The sequence below is a fragment of the Diabrotica undecimpunctata genome, unplaced genomic scaffold, assembly GCF_040954645.1.
Source record: "Diabrotica undecimpunctata isolate CICGRU unplaced genomic scaffold, icDiaUnde3 ctg00000568.1, whole genome shotgun sequence".
Classification (NCBI taxonomy): Eukaryota; Metazoa; Arthropoda; class Insecta; order Coleoptera; family Chrysomelidae; genus Diabrotica; species Diabrotica undecimpunctata.
Window position 1 is genome coordinate 270,013 of NW_027311885.1, and position 10,134 is coordinate 280,146.

Genomic DNA, 10,134 nt, shown 5'->3' on the forward strand with positions numbered 1-10,134 from the left:
GAAGGCCCTGCCTGTCGTAAGTTGCGACTAATTGGTAGGAGTCGAGAGGTGAAGAGTGTATGTGTGTGTGTGCGTGTGTGCGTGTGTGTGTGCGTGTGTGAGTGTGTGTGTGTGTCCGGTCGGCTCGCAGAGATAAGAACACGGCCGTGGCAAGAAGGCCCTGCCTGTCGTAAGAGGCGACTAATGGGTAGGAGTCGAGAGGTGAAGAGTGTATGTTTGTAAGTGCGTGTGTGCGTGTGTGTGCGTGTGTGAGTGTGTGTGTGTGTCCGGTCGGCTCGCAGAGATAAGAACACGGCCGTGGCAAGAAGGCTCTGCCTGTCGTAAGAGGCGACTAACGGGTAGGAGTCGAGAGGTGAAGAGTGTATGTGTGTGTGAGTGTGCGTGTGTGTGCGTGTGTGAGTGTGTGTGTATTTGTGTGTGTGAGTGTGTGTGTGTCCAGTCGGCTCGCAGAGATAAGAACACGGCCGTGGCAAGAAGGCCCTGCCTGTCGTAAGAGGCGACTAATGGGTAGGAGTCGAGAGGTGAAGAGTGTATGTGTGTGTGAGTGTGTGTGTGTGTGCGTGTGTGAGTGTGTGTGTGTATTTGTGTGTGTGAGTGTGTGTGTCCAGTCGGCTCGCAGAGATAAGAACACGGCCGTGGCAAGAAAGCCCTGCCTGTCGTAAGAGGCGACTAATGGGTAGGAGTCGAGTGGTGAAGAGTGTATATGTGTGTGCGTATGTGCGTGTGTGTGCGTGTGAGAGTGTGTGTGTATGTGTGTGTGTCCGTTTGGCTGGCAGAGATAAGAGCACGACCGAGGCAAGAAGGCCCTGCCTATCGTAAGAGGCGACTAATAGGTAGGAGTCAAGAGGTGAAGAGTGTATGTGTGTGTGTATGTGTGTGTGTATGTGTGTGTGTATCCCTTCGGCTCGCAGAGATAAGAATACGTCCGTGGAAAGAAGGCCATGCCTTCTGTAAGGAGCGACTAATGGGTAGGAGTCGAGAGGTGAAGCGTGTATGTGTGTGTGTGTGTGTGTGTATGTGTGCAAGTGTGTGTGTGTGTGTCCGTTCGGCTCGCAGAGATAGGTATACGTCCGTGGCAAGAAGGCCCTGCCTGTCTTAAGAGGCGACTAATGGATAGGAGTCGAGAGGTGGAGAGTGTGTGCGTGTGCGTATGCGTGTGTGTGCGTGTGTAAGTGTGTGTGTATGTGTGTGTGTCTGTTTGGCTTGCAGAGATAAGAATACGGCAGAGGCAAGAAGGCCCTGCCTCTTGTAATGGGCGACTAATAAGTAGGAGTCGAGAGGTGAAGAGTGTATGTGTGTGTGTGTGCGTGTGTGTGTGCGTGTGTGAGTATGTGTGTGTCCGTTCGGCTTGCAGAGATAAGAACACGGCCGAGGCAAGAAGGCCCTGCCTGTCGTGAGAGGCGACTAATAGGTAGGATTAGAGAGGTGAAGAATGTATGTGTGTGTGCGTGTGTGCGAGTTTGTGTGTGTGTGAGTGAATGTGTGTGTGCGTGTGTGCGTGCGTGTGTACGTGTGTGTGTGTGAGTGTGTGTGTGTATGTGTGTGTGTGTGTCCCATCGCTCGCAGAGATAAGAAAAAAGCGGTGGCAAGAAGGCCATGCCTGTCGTAAGAGGCGACTAATGGATAGGAGTCGAGAGGTGGAGAGTGTGTGCGTGTGCGTGTGCGTGTGCGTGTGTGTGTGTGTGCGTGTGTGTGTGTCCGTTTGGCTTGCAGAGATAAGAACACGGCCGTGGCAAGAAGTCCCTGCCTGTCGTAAGAGGAGAATAATGGGTGGGAGTCGAGAGGTGAAGAGTGTATGTGTGTGTGTGCGTTTGTGCGTGCGTGTGTGAGTCTGTGTGTGTATGTGTGTGTGAGTGTGTGTGTGTATTTGTGTGTGTGAGTGTGTGTGTCCAGTCGGCTCGCAGAGATAAGAACACGGCCGTGGCAAGAAGGCCCTGCCTGTCGTAAGAGGCGACTAATGGGTAGGAGTCGAGTGGTGAAGAGTGTATATGTGTGTGCGTATGTGCGTGTGTATGCGTGTGAGAGTGTGTGTGTATGTGTGTGTGTCCGTTTGGCTTGCAGAGATAAGAGCACGACCGAGGCAAGAAGGCCCTGCCTATCGTAAGAGGCGACTAATAGGTAGGAGTCAAGAGGTGAAGAGTGTATGTGTGTGTGTGCGTGTGTGCGTGTGTGTGTGAGTATGTGTGTGTGTATGTGTGTGTGTATGTGTGTGTGTACCCCTTCGGCTCGCAGAGATAAGAATACGTCCGTGGCAAGAAGGCCATGCCTTCTGTAAGGAGCGACTAATGGGTAGGAGTCGAGAGGTGAAGCGTGTATGTGTGTGTGTGTGTGTATGTGTGCAAGTGTGTGTGTGTGTCCGTTCGGCTCGCAGAGATAGGTATACGTCCGTGGCAAGAAGGCCCTGCCTGTCTTAAGAGGCGACTAATGGATAGGAGTCGAGAGGTGAAGAGTGTGTGCGTGTGCGTATGCGTGTGTGTGCGTGTGTAAGTGTGTGTGTATGTGTGTGTGTCTGTTTGGCTTGCAGAGATAAGAATACGGCAGAGGCAAGAAGGCCCTGCCTCTTGTAATGGGCGACTAATAAGTAGGAGTCGAGAGGTGAAGAGTGTATGTGTGTGTGTGCGTGTGTGCGTGTGTGCGTGTGTGTGTGCGTGTGTGAGTATGTGTGTGTCCGTTCGGCTTGCAGAGATAAGAACACGGCCAAGGCAAGAAGGCCCTGCCTGTCGTAAGAGGCAACTAATAGGTAGGAGTCGAGAGGTGAAGAATGTATGTGTGTGTGCGTGTGTGCGTGTGTGTGTGTGTGAGTGTATGTGTGTGTGCGTGTGTGCGTGCGTGTGTGCGTGTGTGAGTATGTGTGTGTGTGTCCGTTCGTCTTGCAGAGATAAGAACACGGCCGAGGCAAGAAGGCCCTGCCTGTCGTGAGAGGCGACTAATAGGTAGGATTAGAGAGGTGAAGAATGTATGTGTCTGTGCGTGTGTGCGAGTTTGTGTGTGTGTGAGTGAATGTGTGTGTGCGTGTGTGCGTGCGTGTGTGCGTGTGTGTGTGTGAGTGTGTGTGTGGATGTGTGTGTGTGTCCCATCGCTCGCAGAGATAAGAAAAAAGCGGTGGCAAGAAGGCCATGCCTGTCGTAAGAGGCGACTAATGGATAGGAGTCGAGAGGTGGAGAGTGTGTGTGGGTGCGTGTGCGTGTGCGTGTGTGTGTGTGCGTGTGTGTGTGTCCGTTTGGCTTGCAGAGATAAGAACACGGCCGTGGCAAGAAGTCCCTGCCTGTCGTAAGAGGAGAATAATGGGTGGGAGTCGAGAGGTGAAGAGTGTATGTGTGTGTGTGCGTTTGTGCGTGCGTGTGTGAGTGTGTGTGTGTATGTGTGTGTGTCAGTGTGTGTGTGTGTCCGGTCGGCTCGCAAAGATAAGACCACGGCCGTGGCAAGAAGGCACTGCCTGTCGTTAAGAGGCGACTAATGGGTAGGAGTCGAGAGGTGAAGAGGGTATGTGTGTGTGTGCGTGTGTGCGTATGTGTGCGTGTGTGTGTGTGTATGTGTGTGTGTCTGCTTGGCTTGCAGAGATAAGAATACGGCCGAGGCAAGAAGGCCCTGCCTCTTGTAAGGGGCGACTAATAAGTAGGAGTCGAGAGGTGAAGAGTGTATGTGTGTATGCGTGTGTGCGTGTGTGTGCGTGTGTGAGTATGTGTGTGTGTTAGTTCGGCTTGCAGAGATAAGAGCACGACCGAGGCAAGAAGGCCCTGCCTATCGTAAGAGGCGACTAATAGGTAGGAGTCGAGAGATGAAGAGTGTATGTGTGTGTGTGCGTGTGTGCGTGTGTGTGTGCGTGTGTAAGTGTATGCGTGTGCGTGTGTGCGTTCGTGTGTGCGTGTGTGTGTGCGTGTGTGCGTGCGTGTTTGCGCATGTGTGTGTGTTTGTGTGTGTGTGTGTGTGTATGTGTGTGTGTGTCCCTTCGGCTCGCAGAGATAAAAATACAGCCGTGACAAGAAGGCCATGCTTGCTGTAAGGAGTGACTAATTGGTAGGAGTCGAGAGGTGAAGCGTGTATGTGTGTGTGTGTGTGCAAGTGTGTGTGTGTCCGTTCGGCTCGCAGAGATAGGAATACGTCTGTGGCAAGAAGGACCTGCCTGTCTTAAGAGGCGTCTAATGGATAGGAGTCGAGAGGTGGAGAGTGTGTGCGTGTGCGTGTGTTTGTGTGTGCGTGTGTGTGTGTGTGTCCGTTCGGCTTGCAGAGATAAGAACACCGCCGTGGCAAGAAGGCCCTGCCTGTCGTAAGAGGCGACTAATGGGTAGGAGTCGAGAGGTGAAGAGTGTATGTGTGTGTGAGTGTGCGTGTGTGCGTGTGTGTGCGTGTGTGAGTGTGTGTGTGTATTTGTGTGTGTGAGTGTGTATGTCCAGTCGGCTCGCAGAGATAAGAACACGGCCGTGGCAAGAGGGCCCTGCCTGTCGTAAGAGGCGTGTGCGTGTGTGTGCGTGTGTAAGTTTGTGTGTATGTGTGTGTGTCTGTTTGGCTTGCAGAGATAAGAATACGGCCGAGGCAAGAAGGCCCAGCCTCTTGTATGGGGCGACTAATAGGTAGGAGTCGAGGGGTGAAGAGTGTATTTGTGTGTGTGTGTGTGAGTGTGTGTGCGTGTGTGCGTGTGTGCGTGTGTGTGCGTGTGTGAGTGTGTGTGTGTATTTGTGTGTGTGAGTGTGTGTGTCCGGTCGGCTCGCAGAGATAAGAACACGTCCGTGCCAAGAAGGCCCTGCCTGTCGTAAGCGGCGACTAATGGGTAGAAGTCGAAAGGTGAAGAGTGTATGTGTGTGTGTGCGTGTGTGCGTGTGTGTGCTTGTGTGAGTGTGGGTGTGTGTCCGGTCGGCTCGCAGAGATAAGAACACGGCCGTGGCAAGAAGTCCCTGCCTGTCGTAAGAGGAGAATAATGAGTAGGAGTCGAGAGGTGAATAGTGTATGTGTGTGTGTGAGCGTGTGTGTGTGAGTGTGTGTGTGTGTCCGTTCGGCTTGCAGAGATAAGAATACGTCCGTGGCAAACAGGCCTTGCCTGTCTTAAGAGGCGACTAACGAATAGGAGTCGAAAGGTGGAGAGTGTGTGCGTGTGCGTGTGCGTGTGCGTGTGTGCGTGTGTGTGCTTGTGTGAGTGTGGGTGTGTGTCCGGTCGGCTTGCAGAGATAAGAACACGACCGTGGCAAGAAGTCACTGCCTTTCGAAAGAGAAGAATAATGGGTAGGAGTCGAGAGGTGAAGAGTGTATATGTGTGTGTGCGCGTATGTGCGTGCGTGTGTGTGTGTGTGTTCTTGTATGTGTGTGTGTGAGTTTGTGTGTGTCCGGTCGGCTCGCAGAGATAAGAACATGGCCGTGGCAGGAAGGCCCTGCCTGTCGTAAGAGGCGACTAATGGGTAGGAGTCGAGAGGTGAAGAGTGTATGTGTGTGTGTGCGTGTGTGCGTGTGTGTGTGCGTGTTTGAGTGTGTGTATGTGTGTGTGTGCGTCTGGCTTGCAGAGGTAAGAATACGGCCAAGGCAAGAAGACCCTGCCAGTTGTAAGGGGCGACTAATAGGTAGGAGTCGAGAGGTGAAGAGTGTATGTGTGTGTGTGCGTGTGTGCGTGTGTGTGTGTGCGTGTCTGAGTATGTGTGTGTGTCCGTTTGGCTTGCAGAGACAAGAACACGGCCGTGGCAAGAAGTCACTGCCTGTCGTAAGAGGAGAATAATGGGTAGGAGTCGAGAGGTGAAGAGTGTATGTGTGTGTGTGTGTGCGTGTGTGCGTGTGTGGGCGTGTGTGAGTGTATGTGTATGTGTGTGTGTCCGTTTGGCTTGCAGAGATAAGAATACGGCCAAGGCCAGAAGGCCCTGCTTCTTGTAAGGGTCGACTAATAAGTAGGAGTCGAGAGGTGAAGAGTGTATGTGTGTGTGCGTGTGTGCGTGTGTGTGTGCGTGTGTGTGTGCGTGTGTGAGTATGTGTGTGTGTTAGTTTGGCTTGCAGAGATGAGAACACGACCGCGGCAAGAAGGCCCTGCTTATCGTAAGAGGCGACTAAAAGGTAGGAGTCGAGAGGTGAAGAGTGTATGTGTGTGTGCGTGTGTGCGTGTGTGTGTGTTTGTGCGTGTGTGAGTGTGTGTGTATGAGTGTGTGTGTCCGTTCGGCTTGCAGAGATAAGAATACGGCCGTGGCAAGAAGGCCATGCTTGCTGTAAGGAGCGACTAATTGGTAGGAGTCGAGAGGTGAAGAGTGTATGTGTGTGTGCGTGTGTGCGTGTATGTGTGTTTGTGCGTGTGTGAGTGTGTGTGTATGAGTGTGTGTGTCCGTTCGGCTTGCAGAGATATGAATACGGCCGGGGCCCTGCCTCTCGTAAGAGGCGACTAAAAGGTAGGGGTCGAGAGGTGAAGAGTGTATGTGTGTGTGTGTGTGTGTGAGAGTGTATGTGTTTGTCCGCTCGGCTCGCAGAGATAAGATTACGGCCGTGGCAAGAAGGCCCTGCCTGTCTTAAGAGGCGGCTAATGGATAGGAGTCGAGAGGTGGAGAGTGTGTGCGTGTACGTGTGCGTGCGTGTTTAAGTGTGTGTGTATGTGAGTGTGTGAGTGTGTGTGAGTGTGTGTGTGTGTGCGGTCGGCTCGCAGAGATAAGAACACAGCCGTGGCAAGAAGGCCCTGCCTGTCGTAAGAGGCGAGTAATAAGTAGGAGTCGAGAGGTGAAGAGTGTATGTGTGTGTGTGCGTGTGTGCGTGTGTGTTTGCGTGTGTGAGTATGTGTGTGTGTTAGTTCGGCTTGCAGAAATAAGAACACGACTGAGGCAAGAAGGCCCTGCCTATCGTAAGAGGCGACTAATAGGTAGGAGTCGAGAGGTGAAGAGTGTATGTTTGTGTGCGTGTGTGCGTGTGTGTGTGCGTGTGTGAGTATGTGTGTGTGTCCGTTCGGCTTGCAGTGATAAGAACACGGCCAAGGCAAGAAGGCCCTGCCTATCGTAAGAGGCGACTAATAGGTAGGAGTCGAGGGGTGAAGAATGTATGTGTGTGTGTGCGTGTTTGTGTGTGTGTGAGTGTATGTGTGTGTGCGTGTGTGCGTGCGTGTGTGTGTGTGTGTTTGTGAGTGTGTGTGTATGTATGTGTGTGTGTCCTTTCGGCTCGCAGAGATAAGAAAACAGCCGTGGCAAGAAAGCGATGCAAATCGTACGGGGCGACTAATGGATAGGAGTCGAGAGGCGAAGAGTGGGCGACTAATAAGTAGGAGTCGAGAGGTGAAGAGTGTATGTGTGTGGTTGCGTGTGTGCGTGTGTGCGTGCGTGTGTGAGTATGTGTGTGTGTCCGTTCGGCTTGCAGAGATAAGAACACGACCGTGGCAAGAAGTCCCTGCCTTTCGAAAGAGAAGAATAATGGGTAGGAGTCGAGAGGTGAAGAGTGTATATGTGTGTGTGCGCGTGTGTGCGTGCGTGTGTGTGTGTGTTCTTGTATGTGTGTGTGTGAGTGTGTGTGTGTCCGGTCGGCTCGCAGAGATAAGAACATGGCCGTGGCAGGAAGGCCCTGCCTGTCGTAAGAGGCGACTAATGGGTAGGAGTAGAGAGGTGAAGAGTGTATGTGTGTGTGTGCGTGTGTGCGTGTGTATGTGCGTGTGTGCGTGTGTGTGAGTGTGTGTGTGTCCGTTCGGCTCGCAGAGATAAAAACACGGCCGTGGCAAGAAGTCCCTGCCTGTCGTAAGAGGCGACTAATGAATAGGAGTCAAGAGGTGGAGAGTGTATGTGTCTTTGTGTGTGTGCGTGTGTTTGTGCGTGTGTGAGTATGTGTGTGTATGTGTGTGTGTGTGTCCGTTTGGCTTGCAGAGATAAGAATACGGCCGACGCAAGAAGGCCCTGCCTGTCTTAATAGGCGACTAATGGATATTAGTCGAGAGGTGGAGAGTGTGTGCGTGTGCGTGTACGTGTGCGTGTGTGCGTGTGTTTGTGTGTGCGTGTGTGTGTGTCCTTTCGGCTCGCAGAGATAAGAATACGTCCGTGGCAAGAAGGCCCTGCCTGTCTTAAGAGGCGACTAATGGATAGGAATCGAGAGGTGGAGAATGTGTGCGTGTGCGTGTATGCGTGTGTTTGTGTGTGCGTGTATGTGTGTCCGTTCGGCTTGCAGAGATAAGAACACGGCCGTGGCAAGAAGTCCCTGCCTGTCGAAAGAGGCGACTAATGGGTAGGAGTCGAGAGGTGAAGAGGGTACGTGAGTGTGTGCGTGTGTGGGTGTGTGTGTGTTTGTGCGTGTGTAAGTGTGTGTGTGTATGTTTGTGTGTGTTCACTCGGCCCGCAGAGATTAGAATACGGCCGAGGCAAGAAGGCCATGCCTGTCGTAAGAGGCGACTAATGGGTAGGAGTCGAGAGGTGAAGAGTGTATTTGTGTGTGTGTGTGTGTGCGTGTATGTGCGTGTGTGCGTGCGTGTGTGTGTGTATGTGTGTGTGTCTGTTTGGCTTGCAGAGATAAGAATACGGCCGAGCCAAGAAGGCCCTCTCTCTCGTAAGGGGCGACTAATAGGTAGGAGTCGAAAGGTGAATAGTGTATGTGTGTGTGTGCGTGTGTGGGTGTGTGTGTGTTTGTGCGTGTGTAAGTGTGTGTGTATGTATGTGTGTGTCCATTTGGCTCGCAGAGATTAGAATACGGCCGAGGCAAGAAGGCCATGCCTGTCGTAAGAGGCAACTAATGGGTAGGAGTCGAGAGGTGAAAAGTATTTTTGTGTGTGTGCGTGTGTGCGTGCTTGTGTGTGTGAGTGTGTATGTGTCCGTTCGGCTTGCAGAGATAAGAATACGGCAGAGGCAAGAAGGCCCTGCCTGTCGTAAGCAGCGACCAGTGCGTAGGAGTCGAGAGGTGAAGAGTGTATGTGTGTAAGTGCGTGTGTGCGTGTGTGTGCGTGTGTAAGTGTGTGTGTGTCCGGTCGTCTCGCCGAGATAAGAACACGGCCGTGGCAAGAAGGCCCTGCCTGTCGTAAGATGCGACTAATGGGTAGGAGTCGAGAGGTTAAGAGTGTATGTGTGTGTGAGTGTGCGTGTGTGTGCGTGTGTGAGTGTGTGTGTGTATTTGTGTGTGTGAGTGTGTGTGTGTCCAGTCGGCTCGCAGGGATAAGAACACGGCCCTGGCAAGAAGGCCCTGCCTTTCGTAAGAGGCGACTAATGGGTAGGAGTCGAGAGGTGAAGAGTGTATGTGTGTGTGAGTGTGCGTATGTGCGTGTGTGTGCGTGTATGAGTGTGTGTGTGTATTTGTGTGTGTGAGCGTGTGTGTCCAGTCGGCTCGCAGAGATAAGAACACGGCCGTCGCAAGAAGGCCCTGCCTGTCGTAAGAGGCGACTAATGGGTAGGAGTCGAGTGCTGAAGAGTGTATATGTGTGTGCATGTGCGTGTGTGTGCGTGTGAGAGTGTGTGTGTATGTGCGTGTGTGTCCGTTCGGCTTGCAGAGATAAGAGCACGACCGAGGCAAGAAGGCCCTGCCTATCGTAAGAGGCGACTAATAGGTAGGAGTCAAGAGGTGAAGAGTGTATGTGTGTGTGTGCATGTGTGCGTGTGTGTGTGTGAGTATGTGTGTGTGTATGTGTGTGTATGTGTGTGTGTATCCCTTCGGCTCGCAGAGATAAGAATACGTCCGTGGCAAGAAGGCCATGCTTGCTGTAAGGAGCGACTAATAGGTAGGAGTCGAGAGGTGAAGCGTGTATGTGTGTGTGTGTATGTGTGCAAGTGTGTGTGTGTGTGTCCGTTTGGCTCGCAGAGATAGGTATACGTCCGTGGCAAGAAGGCCCTGCCTGTCTTAAGAGGCGACTAATGGATAGGAGTCGAGAGGTGGAGAGTGTGTGCGTGTGCGTGTGTGTGCGTGTGTAAGTGTGTGTGTATGGGTGTGTGTCTGTTTGGCTTGCAGAGATAAGAATACGGCCGAGGCAAGAAGGCCCTGCCTCTTGTAATGGGCGACTAATAAGTAGGAGTCGAGAGGTGAAGAGTATATGTGTGTGTGTGCGTGTGTGCGTGTGTGTGTGCGTGTGTGGGTATGTGTGTGTGTCCGTTCGGCTTGCAGAGATAAGAACACGGCCAAGGCAAGAAGGCCCTGCCTGTCGTAAGAGGCGACTAATAGGTAGGAGTCGAGAGGTGAAAAGTGTGTGCGTGCGCGTGTGCGTGTGCGTGTGTGTGTGTGCGT